The sequence below is a fragment of the Triturus cristatus genome, chromosome 2_1, assembly GCF_964204655.1.
Source record: "Triturus cristatus chromosome 2_1, aTriCri1.1, whole genome shotgun sequence".
NCBI lineage: Eukaryota > Metazoa > Chordata > Amphibia > Caudata > Salamandridae > Triturus > Triturus cristatus.
This window is the reverse complement of record NC_140581.1, coordinates 513,472,059-513,488,289: the sequence shown is the minus strand read 5'-3', so window position 1 is coordinate 513,488,289 and position 16,231 is coordinate 513,472,059. Positions and strand designations below refer to the sequence as shown.

Here is a 16,231-nt window from a genome sequence, read left to right as displayed (position 1 = left end):
TTGGCGGGTACCCAGGCTGGGGAAAACCCTAGAACTGGCGACGCGATAGAGGATAAGTAACCAGAGGAATGACCGTGCTTTCCCAGAGGGTTTGCTGTGGTCCAAGCAAACTGCTCATGCGTCGCTGGTGAAGTGCAGAATTGACGCTTCATGTATGTAGAGTCGAAGCATGGCGCCAGCAGTGGTAAAGCAGATGAAGGCAACAAAAGCGTCGCAAAGTATCTAGAAGTCAATGGCCAAGAACCTACTGGGCAGGCCATACATAAAGGTACTCAGCTGCCATGCAAGATAAAGTTGTACATTATACAAAGTGTTGATATTGAAGGCAGATTCAACCAGGTGTACGAAGAGCAGCTGAGGATAATCATGATGTGTAAAATAACACTGCACTCAGAAGGGCTGCAAGACGGAGATTGGCCAGGTGTCAGAAAATGCAAATTGACATTTAGAAGAGACAAACTAAATTACTTATCCAGTCCATTAAAGAGAGTTATGGTACCACAAAATTCGAAGAAGTGGCTCAGGGAGAAGTGACCGGGTTGTGCTTACCAACTGAAGTGGCCAGCCACCAAAACTGCTGAGCGGGGCTCAAAACAACTTCACAGGTCTTCGAAGAATAAAGAGCTGAGTCTCTCAGACTAGTGAAATGTTTCAGATGTCAGCAAAGATTCAGAGGCCAGAACGTTGCAAGTTCTCACAAATGAGTTGCCTAAACCAAGACACAGTGATCCACCAGCAGTGTTAGTAAGTTCCACACTGGTCTACAATGATGCTGCATTACTGAAACCACCACTACTAAAAAGCAAAATATTAGTGATAGATGGACTGCTTAGATAGAGACATTTGATGATCATTTTATTGCTGAACTTGAAGAGACTGATAACAAAATGACGATCAAGTATCTCAAATATCTTGCTGGTGATGGTGTGAAAGAAGTCAAAGAAAATGCTGCAAACTGACAAAGAAATCACATATCAGGCGACCTTGAAAAATCTACTCACCCACTCAATATGGTGAGTCAGATTTGATCAGGTTGAGCTATATTTAGGACCTATTCACCCATTCAGGCGAGTTGACAAAGAACAAGTACTCTGTTCAGTCAGAAAAGTGAAGGAGCAATAAAGAGGACTTTAAATCTTTATCTTGTCACATGTGTTCTGTGTTCAGAGACAGAGGTCTCAAGTCAGTTTACAATAACTTTTCCTTCTCTGACTGCAGAGTTCAAGGATTTTGTAAAGTGAACTATCTGACCTGCTGTACGAAGTGTGAAAATATTTTAAAAGGATGAAAAATAAATCAGAACACTTTACTTGGTGATGTGCAAATGATAAATATGTTTCTGAAACCCAATTTTCGCAGATTATGGTTAATACAATACATTGTTTTATCAGTAAAGCTGCAAGGTAGTGGGAATGTTTTTAGCTTTTCTTGGAAATGTACGGTCTGTAAATGACACTGTGCTACCACATCATGCTTTCGTAAAACATTTATTAAAAGTGATATTTAAACATGAACTGAGAAACACTCCTGCCACTGCCCTGATGGCAATGCTATTAGGAAACTGGGAGGCAAGTAAGGGATCATTTGTACCCTATATGTGGGCTATATACTTATTACAAATTAAGCAAACGTTTAGTCAATTTAATCAAGCAAACGAGTTTCGTTTTATATAGCAGAAATGCTGAACTCACAAATTTGAAGGTGTACTCCTATGTGAGAATGAAGAAAAAGGCGACTCTGTAAAATAAAATATTTGCCAATGATCACACAATTAGACCAGTTTACTTACAGGTCATGCACATTACTGTTAGGTCAAGTATTTTATTCAAGGTACTCCACCTGCAGGTCTAGTGAAAGGTTTATTATTTTTCGACGCTTGTGCTGAATTTCAAGTTCAATCCAGTACCAAACGTTGATTACGAAAGAGATATGCAGTCAAGAACGCCAAAAGATTGGTGAAACCATGGATGAATTTGTGGAGAGGCTCGATACACTCAAACACGAAGTACAATGAATTTAATGATGAAGAAGCTATGAGTCTTAAGAGTTATTGATGGATGCGTGCCAGATTTGTTGAGACGAATGCAGAGAGAAAGTCTTAGTCTGCAGCGAGTGTTAATGGCTGCCAGAGCTGAGGAGCATACTGAAAGACAAGCTGCTGACAAGGAGGCCAGAGGTGCCCAGAGTGAATCAGTCATGAGTATAAAAAGTCAGCCAAAGCAAAAGACTGAAGGACACAAAAGGGGTGATTACGAAGGCGGACGGACTTAAGTTCGCCATGGATTGGGACCGCCCGCCTACACAGCGGTGGTCCTGCACTTCAAATTACAATGGCGGCCGCCAAAGACAGTTTAATATTGCATCGGGTGCTGCTGGCTGCAGCACCCACCGCAATGTTAAAAATGCAGGTTTTGCTTTTACCTGCACTAAGTGGCGGTGCTTGCCACATGGTGCAGGGAAGTTTAGGGGGGGGGGGGGTGGGGGTAATGTTTGGCAATGTTTAGCATTCCTTCCATCATCTTTTTGTGTTTCATTCATAGTCAAACCTGTGTCAGTAAATAAACAACAAGCTTTATCATGCTTCTTCTGTTGTTATGAAAGAAGGTGCACTCGTTGTCAAGTAAGTTAATTCAACCAGATCTTATTCCACAAAAATGTTCCTTTATTAGGTTCAATCTTAAAACTGGCAGACAGCCAGCGCGTTTCGTCCCCTGGGGGACTTCGTCAGGGCTCCGAAATACCAAACGAGTAGTTCAAGATGATGATGTAATCTTGAGAGATGATATAAATCAATCTTCTGAAAGGCACAATCAGCAGAATCATAGGTGTCCAAAGTCATGAAAAGCATCAGTATATAGGATCCTGTAATAATATGCTGTAAGATGAGCATCCAAATAAGGAATTGAGGCATCATGCCGTTTTGCAGCACGACCTTTCGTTTGAGATTACCCAGCCTCAATTCCTTATTTGGATGCTCGTCTTACAGCATATTATTACAGGATCCTATATACTGATTCTTTTCATGACTTTGGACACCTATATGATTCTGCTGATTGTGCCTTTCAGAAGATTGATTTATATTCTCTCTCATGATTACATCATCATCTTGAACTACTCTGTTGTTATTTCGGAGCCCTGACGAAGTCCCCCAGGGGACGAAACGCGTTGGCTGTCTGCCAGTTTTAAGACTGAACCTAATAAATGAACATTTTTTTGGAATAAGATCTGGTTGAATTGACTTACTTGACAACGAATGCACCTTCCACCTTCTTTCATAACAACAGAAGAAGCATGATAAAGCTTGTTGTTTATTTACTCACACAGGTTTGACTATGAACGAAACACAAAAAGATGATGGAAGGAATGCTAAACATTGTCAAACATTCACCCCCCCAGTCACTGATCTGGGCCTAAATGCATTGCTTTTTTTGCTCAGCAATATGCAAATCAGTCTTGACCCTGCTCCCGATGGGAACAGTCCAGCCTGAACTGCTAGGTCCTCCCAGGACCGGAAAACAAGCATCCTGGGACCGGTTTTGGGGTATCTCCCCTCATCAGCCAGGCTAGCTTAAATCTGGTGGTGTAGCGAGCACGGGACCCATATGGGCATACCTTTCACAATTAGGGTGAAAATTGCAACACAAAAAGATGATGGACGGAATGCTGAATATTGTTAAACATATAGTCCCAGACAACGCAGACAAGTGTGAGCTAAGCAGTACCAAGGTAAAATTCTTTGGCCATATATTTTCAGATGGGAATAAGACACCTGATCCTGCAAAAGTACAAGCACTGTCTAATACTGATCACACAGTTTCTTGGCATGGCCAGTTACTGTTCAAGATACATAAGAGACTTTGCTACTAAAAGTGCTCCATTACGAGAGTTAACAAAGACATTTTTTTCATTTAAGTGGTCACAAGAATGTGACAGAAGTTTCAAGAAAATCAGACAAGCCATTGAAACTGCTGCCGAAATGTTCTACTTCAATCGAAAGCTTCATACAGAGATTATTGTCGACGCTAGCCACATCCGGTTAGGTGTTATCCTTGCACAGCACAGCACAGCTGAGACCCAAATGCTCGGAGGCATATTGTGGCATATGTCAGTACAAGTTTGTCCTAGACAGTTGGTGCTTACTCACAACCTGAGAAAGAAAGTTTAGCCATGGTATGGGGTTGTGAACATTTCCATGTATTCCTGTACAGAAAGCCTTTTACCCTGGTAACTGATCAAGCTTTACTGACTATCTTTGGCAATCCAAAGGCCAAGATGCCTACTGACATCCTGAAGCTGAAAGATACAATTACACATCAGTCATGGAACAGACACCCTTGACCTCTCGACAGTGATGGGGAATATCAAAAATACAACATTAAAGATGAACTGTCTGTGACTCAGGAAGGAGTTATACTGCGAGGGTCAAGAATCCTGATTCCGGAGAGTCTGCGACAGAAAATAACTGAAGTGTCTCATGAAGGACCTTGTGGTTTTGTAGCCACCAAAAGAGCTCTCCGAGTCCAAGTTTGCTTTCCATATTTAGATGAGAGGGTTGAAAAGCGACTCAAGGCCTGTCATCTTGCAATTGCCTTTCTACAAAAATCACTTAGCATTCTCTTAACATGTCAGAGCTCCCTAAGCATGCATGGGAGAGAACAGCCATCAATTTCTTTGGTCAACTCGCTACTGGACATCATCTGATGGTAATTATGCACAAGTACTCACGTTTTCCATCAATAGGAGATGTCTCATTCACAACTCACGAGCGAGTCGTTGAGAGACTAGATGGCATCTTTGCGACATGGCGTTCCAGCCATTTTGAAATCTGATAATAGAATGCCTTTTAACAGTCAAGAATTCAAGGATTTCCTGGAGCATCTGAACATAAAGCATCAGAAAAGCACACCTTTATGGCCACAGACCAACAGACTTACTTAGCGTTTTAGGAATATGCTACAGAAAGCTGCTCAGCGCACAACTCGAGAGGCTCAGTTTAAAAACTGTATTGAATTCTACTCTACGAGCCTATGGTTCAACACCTCACTCGACCGCAGGCGAAAGTCCTACAACTTTGATGTTCAGAACAGCAATGACAACCAATTTACCTCAATGGAACAATGAAAGAAAAGGAAAGGAGATCACACCTCGTACAAAGGACTTGGTTAACAAGCAGAAAATGGAAGCCTGTGGAGACAAGAGGCAACATGCAGAGAACATCAAGTTGCAAGAGGAAATGTAGTGATTGCCTGACAAATCACTAGAGTATAACTATCCTTCATTCTCAACTCTGCAGTGAAGGCAGGGCTGCATAGAAACAGCACCTTCGTAGTCCAAGCCTCCTCTTCAACTGCCACCCTCCAGAACCCTCAACCTTCACATTCTAACCTACCTCATAATGATGCCCTTCACATTCTAAAACTAGACCACATATCCACCTTCTACATGTGCATGTGATAATAATTAAAACCAACAATATGACAATAGAAAATGATATACATAAAACAAGCATTAGTAAATGCAATAGGTTGGTTGCATGTGTTAGGTTGGTGAGCAGTTGCGTTACATAAGTTACTGAAACTCCGTGCATTAACTGGTGGCACTATACATTTTGGAGATTAGGTAAAGGGCGGAAGACAAAAGAAAAAAAAAAAAAACATGCATCCTACAAGCATGCTTGAAATGTGTGCAGCCACAGGGAGATTGGGTGAAGGGCAGAGGACAAACCAAACAAGCACTAAGTTATTGCTGCACAGCCAAAACTGAAAAACACCTGAGCTGGCAGCCAACATGAAGCCAGCCGCAGAACCTCTGTCTGCAATCCTACACATCTCCAGAAGGTGCATTAACCCCTTGTGCAATTCTTTTGAGTCTCTCTATTACAGCACTCCTCTGTCCCATTTCTTTACACAATGTGCATCCTTCTACCTTCTTAAACGCAAGAAGGAAGTTCTTGCAACCCTTTCTCAGACCATCCTCTGAGAATTTACAGCATATTTTTTTTTTTTTAAACAGCAGAGTCACTATTCGAGGTGTTCAGTCACACAATAACTCCTAATTCTATCATAGACGCCAGCAATGAGCGGAGTGCTGACCCCATTAATTAAAACTCCAAAGCACGTGCTCAACAATCATGAATGTGCGCAGAGCTAAAAAACAGTAAGTGTTGGTAAAGGTGCCAAGTGGCCAACCAGTCAATGGTATGTACACGTAACTACAATAATCAGCATGCAGCACTAGATGGACAGAGTGACAATGGTTCCACTTATTGCCAACTCCAAACGAAAATAATGAGAACTAAAGTCATTCTGTCAGAAGTACGCCGTGATAGCTATTCGCAAGAAAAGGGGATAATACCCTCAAGATCATTCCCTCATATCTACAATTATAACAATGTGCACCCAAATGAATTCCTGTAAAGTGAAACGAGTGAAAAAGTACCAGCCATAAACAGTTAACCTGTATATCAGAACGCGCCCAGGAACAATGTGCAGGTACAACCCAGTCCTTTGTAATATTGAGTGCAGCTCACGAAGCAGTAAACACTAGACAAGTCGACTAAATGAGTAAGCAAAAAGAGCTGCAGTCACACCCATTCTTGCCCATATACCTTTGTCATGCACATGAGAAAAGTAAAAAAACAAAAAACATTTTAAGCCCTACATGCAGAGGCACAACTAGAGCCACATTTGGGAGGGAGGGGGGGTGTGGTCTAATTATTCCAGCAATAGACAGAGTGGAGATGCAGGTGCTCTAAAAGGGGTGAAAAATCAACAAAGCTTCATTAATAAGTAAATAAGTAAATTGTCTTTCAAAGACCTGTGAAGTACTCGGTGCAGCTGCAATAAGACGGACGCCAGACCAGCCAGCTCATAAACTGTCTGTGTTTGTTCCCGGGCTAACACAGACGACTGAGGGGGTCGGGGGTAAGGGGGGGTAGAGATGGATCCCTTTGAGCCCTATAGGCGTTGCACGCCTGCCTACCTGAAACAATGAACTGTGAGCGTGCAAAACAACTAAACACTAATAAGTCAGTGAAAACGCTGTTAGCACGATTGTGATTCATGTAATTGTATTCATATAGTGCTTACTAGCCCTGACGAGGCATTGAAGCGCTTTCCGCAAGTAGCATGCTACTCCGGAACCCAAAACAGGTTAGTAGTAAATTAGTACAGGGAAATATGAATTTGTTTGAGCGGTGGACATGTCTGTTAGCTGGACTGTAAGGAGAATGGAGGGATGGAAGAGTCTAGAAAGTGATTATTGGGAGACAATAGTATTTGGAGGTGTAAAGTAGGGCCGGCAGCCAGGTGAGTAAGTAATACTTTATTTTAAGTAATAGGGAGGGAGAGCACAGGAACGGGTCCAACGCAGAGGTCCGTAATCTCCAACTGACACACTACATTCGGACCCAAAATCCCCAGGAGCGTGACACTCTGTTACTGTAGAACCATAACAGAACACCACAGGAGGAGGTTTAGGATGAGTAAAGGAGAGTCTCTAGAAATGGATTAGGGAGACCATATAGGCTCAGCATATCTCCCCTGAGAACCCATCGCATACCCTGTAACAGCATTTAATAAGTGAAGCACTTGCAACAGCTATATTTCTCCTTCATGAAAAACAAATGTTAAATTGTTACGTTCCTCTTATGTCCTACTTGGGACACCGTTCTAGTTTGCCCCTGTGTGTCCCTGCGCGGACACCATACCTGTGAGGTCATCAGCTGTCCAACTGTTCGACTGACAGTTGACAGCTGATCGCCGACACTGCAAGTCGTCATTCGCTCCTCCCTTCTGGAGCATGTGTTGGTTCATGTTAATTAAAGGAACTTTCAGCTTCATCTAAGCGTGAGCGTATTCTTAACAACTTGGCGACGAGTGCCAACACGGAACCCACGTTCGCCGTACAGAGAAAGTAAATTCTACTCTTTCCTGACAAGAGACTTGCATATTCTTCAGTCGGATTTCCTGATACGTGAATTTTGACAGGACATCACCCAGCATTTGAGGCACTTGCGTTCAATGTCATTGGACTTCGTTTTTCTTCTTCGTGCCCTGCGGAGTGTTAACATATATCTTCAAAGAACTTCCGCTCCTCCTGAGGTGAATATCTGCTAATTTAACGTTTTCCTGCTATTAGCAAAAACAAAAGAAATATTTGAGGCGATTTCTAACTTAAAGATTTAACAATTCAGCAGTGGCTGATGGTGAGAAAAACCTCCGTTTCTTTGACTGACATTCAACGGTTTTTCCAACCGCTTCAACTGTCACCTGAACTGTCATCCGTCAACTGTCAACATCACTAGACTCGCTTCTCAGCTGCTTCGCACGTCATCGCGCTCCTACGTGATACGTGCCGCCATCTTGGAAATCCATCTTCCAGTGTTTAGCGGTCTAGTGTTCCCTGCTGACGATCGCCACGACGCATCACGCTGCAATCTTCCTTCCTCCTGTCAATTTCAACGCGCGCACTGGATTAAGCAAACATATATCTTCAAAGAACTTCCACCGGTGCAGCGCGCGCTCAATGGGAGACTACACGGTGTACCAGGACTTTCCTTTGGGACTTCACCACCAGTAACAGTTTCACATAAACAGAAAATAATTTGTTTTGACTTCTATACTGGCATCTTGTGGGTAGTTTTAACCCTTCTCTCTCCCAATGGGTTGGCAGATAATGTGAATCTCCACGCTATTTAGCATTTTGTTTTCCTTTTCGAACACCATAAGAATCACCCTCACTATTTCATAACGTGTACTTTCCTCACTTCATTATTGTACCTTGGATAACCTATTTAATATTACTCCTTACTATGGCATCTGGATACGTGTGGAATCTCGCACCACCCGAGACATTTTTAAGAGCAGGGGATGAACCAGTTCTCAAATGGGAAGAGTGGAGAGATTACTTTTTAAACTACATCTCCACATTAGAAGAAGATGACGAAGTTAAGCCTGAAAGGAAGTATAAGTTACTAATGCATTCATTGGGGGCTGGTGGCATAAAAGTTTATAATGCTATAAACAAAAGGATTAGGGCCGAAAATGAAGGCGACGTTTTCGTAAATGCCATTGACGACCTCAACACGTACTATAAACCCAGAGTATGCGTCGGTGTGGACAGATACAAATTTTTCCACAGAAAACAAGGTGAAAATTAATCTATTGACGATTATGTGTCTGTATTGAAAAACCTTGCATTAAATTGTCGATTCGGAGACCTGCATGATGAACTTATACGTGATCAGATAGTAATGCAAGGATCTAACTCCAACATACAAGACAATCTGTGGGCTAAGGGAGAGTATCCTCTACAAAACATAATTGATATAGCCAGAAAGGCCGAACTTACAGGGCGTTGCGCCAAGGCAGTTCTGGCAGAGACGAAAGAGAAAAATAAAGGTGATGTTGTGGGGAAGGTGGTTGATAAAAGGAACTATAACAAAACCAATGTACAACAAAAAAACTATAGAAAAGTGTACAAGAAAAATGATACCAAAACTGAATTTCATTGTTATCGATGTATGAGCCCATCTCACTTGGCCAATGATCCCAAATGTCCAGCCAAAGAAATTAAATGCACACACTGCGGGGTTAAAGGGCATTATGTGAAGGCTTGCAACAAAAGAAAACCGCAAAAAATCAAAATGATTGAGTACAGTGGGAACTCAAGTGATAGTGAAGATGAGTATGATGACGTTAACATGTATGTACTAGGCATTGAAGAAGAAAAGGGCGAGTACGTAGATGTAATAAACACCACAGGAAGAATAACCAGAACAAGAAAACCCATATGTCACATGACTATTGGAGGAATAAATATTGACATTGTGGCAGATTCCGGATCTCCATACACCATAGTTAACAAGCAAGTATGGAAGGATAAGTTTGAATCTAAACTGGGAAATGACCTAGAGAAACCAGATATAAAAATAAGGTCATTTACTGGAGAGCCAATTGAAGTATGTGGTTACAAGAGACTCAATTTCAAATATAAAAGTCGCGACTCCGACAGTAAACTGTATGTCTCTGAAGTTGGTCCATCTGTATTGGGGTGGATGGATCAGGGAAGTTTGGGAATCATCCTTGATCCGAGTAGAGAGGATCCCGTTCTAAGCCTTTTTGATGACGAGAATTACGCAGACTCCTTGCTAAAAAAATACCCCAAGGTATTTAGTGGGACTGTTGGAGAGCTCAAGGGTATCAAAATAAAATACAACTTAAACCTATGAACACTCCCGTGATACACAAATCAAGAAATATCCCTTTTGCCATCAGAGAGGAGGTTGAATCTCAATTGGACCAACTCCTGAACGAAGGAATTATTGAAAGAATCGATGCCTCTGAGTGGGTCGCACCATTGGTTATTGCCAAACGAGCCAACGGAAAATTGAGGCTCTGCATCGATTTGAGAGACCTCAATCAAAACATCATTGTAGAACAGTACCCACTTCCAAAAATAAACGAAATGTTAGCTGCGACCAAAGGTATAAAATGGTTTTCAACAGTGGACTTGAAGTCTGCATACCACCAAGTGCCACTACATCGTGACAGCAGGTCGTTGACGACTTTCATTACTCCACATGGCTGTTTCAGGTTCACCCGAGTACCTTTTGGTTTGGCTTCAGCGGCAGCTATGTTTCAGAGACTTATGAACCATGTCTTCAAAGGAATTAAAGGAATTTTACTATTTCAGGATGATATCCTGATTATGTGGAAGACCAAGGAAGAACACGATGCAAGAGTGGAGCAAGTCCTCGCAATCCTGGAAAGTAAAGGTCTCACCGCAGAACATTCCAAGTGCAAATTTGCATGTAAATCTGTAAATTACCTGGGCCATAAGATAACAGGCGAAGGTGTTAGCCCAAAAATGGAATTGTTACAGGCCATTAAGGATTCCCCCATTCCGTCCAACAAGGACGAAGTAAGATCATTCTTAGGACTGGTGGAGTTTTACTCCAAATTCATCAAAAACTTTGCATTGAAAACTTACGATCTTAGACAACTACTCAAAACAAAGAACAGGTTTGAATGGAGCAAGGACTGTGAAACCGCTTTCCAAAACCTCAAGAACGACATGTGCACGGCTTTACCATTGCAAGGATACGATTCCACCTTGCAAAACTATTTGACAACTGATGCCAGTAACAAAGGCATTGGTGCTGTTCTAACCCAAAAAGACTCCAAGGGCAATGAGAATACTGTGGCTTTCGCTTCGCGATCACTAACTCCAGCGGAGGAAAAGTATTCCGTGATTGAACGTGAAGCACTCGCGTGTGTATGGGCATTGGAGCATTTCCGGCAGTATATCTGGGGAAGGATGGTCCATCTCTGCACTGACCACAAGCCACTAGTCAAAGTGCTGACAACCAAGGGATTATACACTGCATCCTCAAGGTTGGCGAGAATGTCTGTACGCTTGTTTGACTTCGTATACATGGTGCATTACATACCAGGTGTGAAGAATGTCGTGGCTGACTATCTCAGCAGAATGCCTTTAAAGAACAGGGAGCAGACTGATGTGGAAAATGAAGAAATGTGCATTGCCAAAATTTTTGATGAGGACAGCAGGTTAGAAAAAGAAGAATGGTTCGCCGAACAGAGGAAAGATGACACCATCGTTCAAGTGATGGAAAAAATTAATAAGGGGTGGCCAGCAAAAAATAGGCTACAAGAGAAATTGAAACATTATTGGGAAGTCCAGAACGAATTGTGCCAGGAGGATGGATTTTTGATCAGAAACGGAAGATTCGTACCACCAGAGTCATTACGCACCAAAATTCTCAACATATGCCATGAAGGGCATCTGGGTATTGCCAAGACTAAGAGCAGAGTGAAAAATATGTACTGGTGGCCAGGCGTGAGCAAAGACGTTGAAAGGGTGATCAGAGAATGCAAGTTATGCATGGATGCAGACAAATCACAAGTCCCCTTTAGACCACCATTACAACCCATTGCGTCACCCACTATGCCATGGGAAAGAATCGGCATTGATGTGATGGGACCCATCACGGAAACGCAGGAACAATGGTATGTGATAGTAATTAAGGATCACTTCAGCAAATGGCCGGAAGTAAAAATAACCAGTAAGCCGGATGCGCACAACCTTGTTAAATTTATGGACGAGACATTTACAAGGGAAGGTCTGCCCAAGCAGATTATTAGTGACAATGGAGCACAATTCATGTCTCACATTTTTCAAAATTATATACAAAAACACAATATAAAACATAAAACCACATCTGTATATCACCCCGCTGCCAATGGGGCAGTCGAAAGATTTAATAGAGTGTTGAAAGGGACCATCAAACTGGCAGCGAGCAATAACCTCGACTGGAAACAAGAAGTGTTGAAAACTGTGTGGGCTTACCGCATTACACCAAGTGACACCACGGGTCATAGCCCATTTGAACTTATGCGCGGCAGAACTCCACTAACAAAGGACAACGTGGGGTGGATAAATGCTGCCAAAAGAGTGGAGTGGTCAGCAAGAGCAATCCAAGAGAGACTTAGGCAAGCCCAGCACAAAACAAAAGTTTACTATGACAAAAAACACGGATGCAAGGAAGTAGAAATCAAAGTGGGAGATCTTGTCAAGGTGAGAAGGAGTGGTCACGTGGGGAAAACGCAGAATAGATATACCCCACCCTTGACAGTACGGAACATTTATAGCAACTCAGCACGTTTGAGCGACGGAAGAGTGTGGCATTTCTCAGCACTGTCAGCGTACAAGTATCCAGCAAACCCCGAAGCTGAGTCCAAGGAGGATCCCGTTCCGGAAAGCTACAGGGATAATCAAGGTACTGCCGCCGAAGACAACAAAACATCCATGGACTTTTCGGACTACGAGTCTGACTATGAGTTCCCTGCTACACCCGTGACTGGGGGAAGAAGCGATACAAGAACAACCATGGATCCATCAATAACGATAAACGACACTCAGGCCATTAAGGAAAACCGGCGCAAGTTGCCACCCACACCGCTTGAAGGAGATTTACCACTAGTCCGCAGAACACGTGCGGGAAGGTTGTTGGGGGCACCCATGAAGCTCAAGGACTTTGTTTGTGAATGATACTCACCCCTTTGAGACCTGTCAACCTTTCCATAGTTTCCAGACTTTTACGTTGATCTCAAAGGGGGAAGATGTGTTACGTTCCTCTTATGTCCTACTTGGGACACCGTTCTAGTTTGCCCCTGTGTGTCCCTGCGCGGACACCATACCTGTGAGGTCATCAGCTGTCCAACTGTTCGACTGACAGTTGACAGCTGATCGCCGACACTGCAAGTCGTCATTCGCTCCTCCCTTCTGGAGCATGTGTTGGTTCATGTTAATTAAAGGAACTTTCAGCTTCATCTAAGCGTGAGCGTATTCTTAACATAAATAGGCTTTGGTCGTCCCTGAAGAGATCCAGATGCAAGAAAAGGTAGCCTGGCAAGACAGCTTAGAAGGTTAACAGGTCTGCTGCTGAGATCTGTGCGAGTCCCAAAGGCAACAGATTCAGCGTTTCTTCTTTACAGAGCACCTAAAAAAAACCTTACCAAGTAGTAGCTCCTATCATAGAAGCATAAAGAAATCACCACGGTGTCATTCGCTAAATAGGGCGGCGCATTTTCAATACACTGAGGGTCTGAACTTGGTGTCCTTTAGAGGTGGCCTGCCCTATAAGGTAACATGCATATTATGACTGGGCGATTCATCTGAATGGCCCGCAGGCGTGACCTGTGACTGGGATGTACCCCACCCCTACATACTTGCCTTATAAAAACAACGTCCTATCACAATATATCCTGATATTCGTACAGGGCAGAGAGCACTCTGAGACACTGGTCGTGAACATAGGCAACCATCGGTGGTTTCTTCCCCTCAGTAAAAATCCCCTTGCTGAAATCTCTGGCCCGGGGCAGCAAGGCGTGTTTACGTACCCCGACTTCTCGCGGTGGACCGTGGATGGCTAGCAGTGCTTGGACAAGATCTCATGCCCATCCCCGCCTGAAGCGGGGAGCTCTAGGGAGCAGGAGAACGCACTGTCAGGTTTGGCAAATACTTCCGGCGCGTTGCTTGGAAGTGGACATGCTCGGATTAAGCGCTATACCAGCAAACATACCTATTCAACCCTTTAGTAGTTCAGCTGGGCTGGTGGTAATGATAATTACTCTGTCATTACTACTAATATTTCCAAATACGCTAGTGATATTAATGAATAATTAGAATACCAACAATATTACTTATTATAAATGAATATGGTAAACAACAGTCCCGTGTGGGAAGCTTTGAGAGAGTTTAAATACGATTTGCGGAAAGCGGGTTATTTTTCTAACACACTACTCTGGCAGTTTTTAAAGCAGCATACGGTACCGTGAACAAGCTTCAAAGCACCGACAGCAACTTTTACATGAAGGTAAGTTTGCCTACAGTTGACAGCACATTTTTATTAGTGCATCTGTTGTTTTAACAATGGCAAACCATTTACCTGCTGCCAGACGGCGTGACTGTTCGGTCCGACGCTAAAATCAGGGGTTCTGAAGCAGCTGTATCGCCCGACATACCATCCTGCCGCTTAAATCCATGCCCGATGAGGCTATTTCCAATTTCCTAACCAGGCATAGACTCACGATCAAAGCACAAAACAGTGAAAACGGACTGTCGGCTCAAGTTCCTCTTCTGAGCACTCGTAAGTGGCAGCCATCTTGTAGCGGTGATGTTGTTCGGGCTTTTAAGTATTTTAGTCTTAAAGGTGGCGGCCTAAGTTAGGTCACTGCCAAAGAAAACTGTCGCTCATATAGGACAGCCAAAGTTGAATACTATGCAAACGAGTTCTTGTATGATGTGGGATTTTCGTGTCTGGCGCCACCTCGCACGTGTTTTTAGGTCGAGCTTCAGCGTCCACGTGTCTGCAAGACCTGTTGCATTCAATACAAATGACTTTTACCCCGCCCCTGCCTACCTTCGGTTCACTTCAATGCCGCTCTTCCTGACTGCCTCCAAACTCGTTTGCTCAGCCATGCCTCACTTCCGTTTAAGTCTGAGTGGGAGCACCGGAAAACACAGTGTCCTTACGCTCACGTTCCTTCTCTTTAGGGTGGCCAGAATTCTATGTCCGGACCGGAGGCTCCGATTATGCTTCTCATTTCTTTGTTTTATTAGAATAGCAGCCAATAAAACAAGCATTTGCAATGCAATAGGTCTCGCATTTACGCGAGTTTGAGCTATTGACATTGCAAATAATAATACTTTTTATTTTAGTTTTTTTTAAAAAAACATAAATAAAAGGCATTGTAGCTGAAACTCTCGTAACTGCGAGACCTATTGCATTTTAAATGCTTGTTTTAGTAGCGGCTTTTGTTGGACCTGCACGTACCTAATTGTTTCCAAAACTGTTTGAAATGGGTTTTAAAATGTTTAGAAACATAATCAAAATGTTGACGTTGCTTTCTCCAGAGAAAGATTGGGTACATTTTGGGAGGGAAGAGGCCCTTGACACCCCATGAATTTACTATTGAACGGCATAATGCACCCCCTGAATATAGCATAACGAGAGGCAATCACTGGGGGCGTAGCTTTGGCAGTAAGATGGAGTGTGGGGGGGCAGAGGTGTAAGCTAAGATTTCCCAACAATCACGCTGGTTAAAAATAAATTATATGAGAAGCCGGGCAGGAGGGGCCTTAAGTGGCAGTAGGAAGGGAGAGGAGGTCAGATTGAGAGGGGTACCTAAAAAACACAATATTTTGTAAAATAACCATTTTTAAGACCTTTAAAAGAGAGTTGTTGCCCTCGTAAATGGGGTAAAGTATGGGGGCATGGAATAAATTCAGAGGAGGCATATGCGATCCACCACCGGCGCAGGAAGATGAAACCTCAGACACAGACTGATCGGAGAGACCACGGGGCGGACATATGGGGCGTAGATATCAGAGATGTAAAGATACAGAGAGGTGATTTCAAGGGGCTAATTGTGATATCATATGTTGTACTGTTCTATACTATGAGAAAAGTGTGTACCCAAATGTTATTCTGTACTGCTCTAAAGAAAATAAAAATCTTCATAAAAAAAAAAACTGAAAAAAATAAAATAAAAAAGCGTTGTGTGTGTGTGTGTCTTTGTCTGCATGTGTATGTGTATGTAAAAATCTCAAGTGAAATCCGACAAACACCTCCTCACCCTACCCGATTTAAAGCACCTGTACACAACTATTTACTACAGGATACATTGGGGGTGTAAGACCCCAAACA

At 42.9% G+C, this 16,231-nt stretch overlaps 1 protein-coding gene across 4 annotated transcripts in view; it reads right to left on the bottom strand.

Moving 5' to 3' along the window:
• The window catches only part of ZCCHC9 (zinc finger CCHC-type containing 9), a 72,701-nt gene extending 57,664 nt beyond the window's left edge, over positions 1-15,037 (bottom strand). For 2 of the 4 annotated variants that reach the window (XM_085632411.1, XM_085632409.1), the window contains exon 1: positions 14,945-15,037. The gene's annotated coding sequence lies outside the window, so the exon portion shown is untranslated. The other 2 variants (XM_085632408.1, XM_085632410.1) reach the window with 2 other exon arrangements.
• Positions 15,038-16,231: the final 1,194 nt, after the last annotated feature.